General features: G+C 32.4%; 1 long non-coding RNA gene across 2 annotated transcripts; it reads left to right on the top strand.

Moving 5' to 3' along the window:
- The first annotated feature begins 261 nt into the window (after positions 1-261).
- On the top strand, positions 262-3,071 carry LOC145955662 (uncharacterized). 2 transcript variants are annotated; one of them, XR_014432315.1, is made up of 5 exons: positions 262-430; positions 523-775; positions 940-1,010; positions 1,191-2,430; positions 2,575-3,071. It is a non-coding gene; the product is annotated as an uncharacterized LOC145955662 (long non-coding RNA). The 2 variants fall into 2 exon arrangements; XR_014432314.1 differs by having other exon boundaries at positions 1,191-3,071.
- The last annotated feature ends 336 nt before the right edge of the window (positions 3,072-3,407 follow it).

The raw sequence follows: 3,407 nt of genomic DNA, 5'->3' as shown, positions 1-3,407 counted from the left end.
AATTTCAGAAACCCTAAAAGAGGGCATAAGGGAGCCCTCTTCACACATTCTCTGTCTCTTCACATTTTCCCCCTTAAACTACCCGCGCCTCCCTCTTCCACCTCCGTCTTCGCCGTCGCCACGTCCCGCGCTCAAGTGCGTCTCGACTCCACGGCGCTCGATAAACTCTCCTCGTCCAACACCACTCCAACCACTTCCTTCAACCACCGCATCACCGTCCCCGATTTCCTAACCCTACACATATCCCTTTTTTTCTCCTATTTTTCTCACACCCCTTTTCTTTCTTCATTCAACCGAGGGAACATGGTTGCCGCCGCTGATCTTCTCATGCCGGAAATGGGTGCTGGAAAGTTGCACGTGCTCGCCGTTGATGACAGCCACGTCGACCGCAAGGTCATTGAACGCTTGCTAAAAATCTCGTCTTGCAAAGGTATGTAACTAAAGGTGGAAAATTTTGGTGTTTTCTCTTGCACTTGGATCGGGTTTTGATGGTTTTTGGAAATGGGTTTTTGGTTTTGGCAGTGACGGTGGTGGAGAGTAGGAGCATGGCTCTGTAGTATTTGGGGTTGGATGGGGATAAGAGCTCCATTGGTTTTGATGTAAGCAAATTTGGCTTTTGGGTTGTTTAATAATTTGGGGTTTTTACTTGGCACTTGGAAGTGATGCTTATGTTGTTGTATGATTTCTGTGGTGAGAGGGTATGAAGGTTAATTTGATTATGACAAACTATTCTATGCCGGGGATGATTGGATATGAATTACTCAAGAAGATAAAGGTGAGAAATCAGATTTTTTATTTTTTATTTTAAATTTAATTTGTTGTGGTAGATGAATGGAAGAGAGAAGGGAGAATTGTTAGTGTTTTGCTGATTTAATAGTAGTGGGTTTTCCCCCTTTTCTTCTTGATTTTTAATTTTTTTCCTTCTGTTAATCTCTGCAGGAGTCGTCTGTATTTAGAGAGATTCCAGTGGTGGTTATGTCTTTTGAGAATATCTTTACCCGAATTGATAGGTAAGATCTTGGTTAGAATTGTTAGTGTTTTACTATTTGGTTCTTGTGTGGTTTTAGGAAGCTAGATGCCTTTGATTTTCTGGCTGAACTCGGTGAGAACAATTATATCCCTTTTATTTTATATTTCTCTAACAATTTTAGTCGTTTTCTCTCGTTTTCTCTAACAGAATTTCATTATAGGTGTTGAAGATCTTTCTACGGCAATATTAGTCCAAATCTGCATTATTTTATAAAAGGTTTATAGAAAATGGTGCAAGGAAAACTTTATTAATAGCCGGTCTCTTAGACATGCTCGTGACATTCACAAGTAATTTTATTATTTTTAAGTTAAATATAAAAATATTATTTATAATGTACTCTAGTCCAAACATTTATGCTTTCTCATTTCTAAAATACTATTTGCAGGCAGATTCAGGGTCATGTTCAACAAATGGGTCTGAATCCTTCATCTTGTGGAGATGATATGCTTCAATTTCGCAGATGCCTTGCTGCTTCCTTTTTCCTCAATGCAGTTGTAAAGCAACCAGAGGGGACATACAGGTATCTAATTCAACTTAGAAATTCTTGTGCTGATCCGTCTCTGTAGCTTGCTTTCTTTTCCCTCTGTTATAAGCTCAAATTCCAGTGTTAGTTTTGAATTTCTTTATTGGTATTTTGACTCACTAATTGGAATCCTTACCTGCATATATAATTTTATCATATAATGCTTTGCTATAAAAATAGACTTTTATTTCTTAGTAACTTGACAGGGCTTTGGCAAATCACGACACATGTTTAGCTTCTTGTGACATGATCTCTCTCTCTCTCTGTCTCTCCAAGTTGGCAAGCAAAAGGGTTACTCATAGAAGGAAAAGAAATTCAAAATATTTCAGTCAGGAAAACACACTAAAGGTAATATCACATTTTAATTTTTATCATCGTATTATATATATAAAAAAAAAGACAAATAAAAAAAGAATTGACATTGTTATTATAGCTATACTTCTATACTGATAATAAAAAAAAATTACCACTTGATGTTCATAATTTTTTTTAACTATATTATTTTTAATGACTAATACAAAAATTTACTAGTGCTACATTGGGAGTTTCACATGTTCACAAATTTGCTTGATAATTCATTCGTTGTTGGTTTGTTGCTCTTATTATTCAGTACATATATAGTATTCTTTTCTGAATTTCTTCCAATTGTGGAATGCAGATTCAGATAGTGAGTCAGATAATGCTAAAGCATCAGTGTCTTTGAATCCTATAAAGGTAATCATGATACGTTTGGTATCTGATGTGATGTTAAGAGAATGCAATTTTGTATTGCCTTGACTTCAGTTTGCCTATTAAAAACTGTTTCAGGAAAAAGTAGGATCTGGCTTTTCTCTAGATCAAAAGTAGGGGAATCTTGATAATTCAGAAACTGGAATTGGTGAGTACCTAAGTTGCTGGAGTTTTGTTATTGTGTTTTTGTATTATTTATTCCGTATATAGTTTTGAACCCACCCAGGCATGTAGTTTTGGTTGCAATAATTTATATATATTGTTCCTAGAATTTATTAAGTTTTACTTTTAGGTGTAATGTGTTGATGAAGTTATACTGTGCATTCATGTTCATAAGTAACATAGGAGGGAGTCAATATTGAACAAAGATATATTGCTGAGAAGGTTTCTGATTTACTGAAGGTATTTATAACCTTTTTATCATTCAATTTTTATAATTATTACTGTTAGAGTTTTACTATATGAGAACATACACTACTAAAAAAATTAAAATTTGTGACGAAAATTTGTGACGGATAAAATATCGTCACTAATAGTAACGACTTTTGTGACGAAAATTTTATTTTTGTGACGGACTACTTATTTTTAGAGTTTGTGACGGATTTTGTGATGGAAAAATTTCCGTCTCTAACAATTCCGTCACAAACGGGGTCACTAATAAAAAAAAATTGCGACGGATTTAGTGACGGATTTTATTCCTCTCTAAATATTTTGTCACAAATTCCGTCACAATCTGTGAGGGATTATGTATCCCTCTCAAAATAGAAAATTTTATTATACAATTATTATATTTAAGAATTATGTATAAATAAAAAATATTTTCTAACAAAATAATTAAAAAATTATGAAACTAAAATATTTTTTCATCAAAAGATTAAAAATTAAAACATAAAAAATGAATTAATTTAAATAATAAGTTGTCACTTTGAAGTATAAGAAATTAAAATATGAATTAGGAAAAAACTTTTAATTTAAAAATACTTATGAAATTATAAAAAGACAATATTATTTTGCATTTTAACTATAAAAGCTAAAAATTAATATATAAAAGTATATTTATAAGTTATAGATAATTATATATAACTATATATATATATATATATATATATATATATATACAATGGT

Source organism: Cajanus cajan, chromosome 3, assembly GCF_000230855.2.
Source record: "Cajanus cajan strain Asha chromosome 3, NIPB_CcT2T_4, whole genome shotgun sequence".
Taxonomy (NCBI): Eukaryota; Viridiplantae; Streptophyta; class Magnoliopsida; order Fabales; family Fabaceae; genus Cajanus; species Cajanus cajan.
The sequence above is the reverse complement of the archived record's forward strand: the minus strand, read 5'-3'. Positions and strand labels throughout refer to the sequence as shown.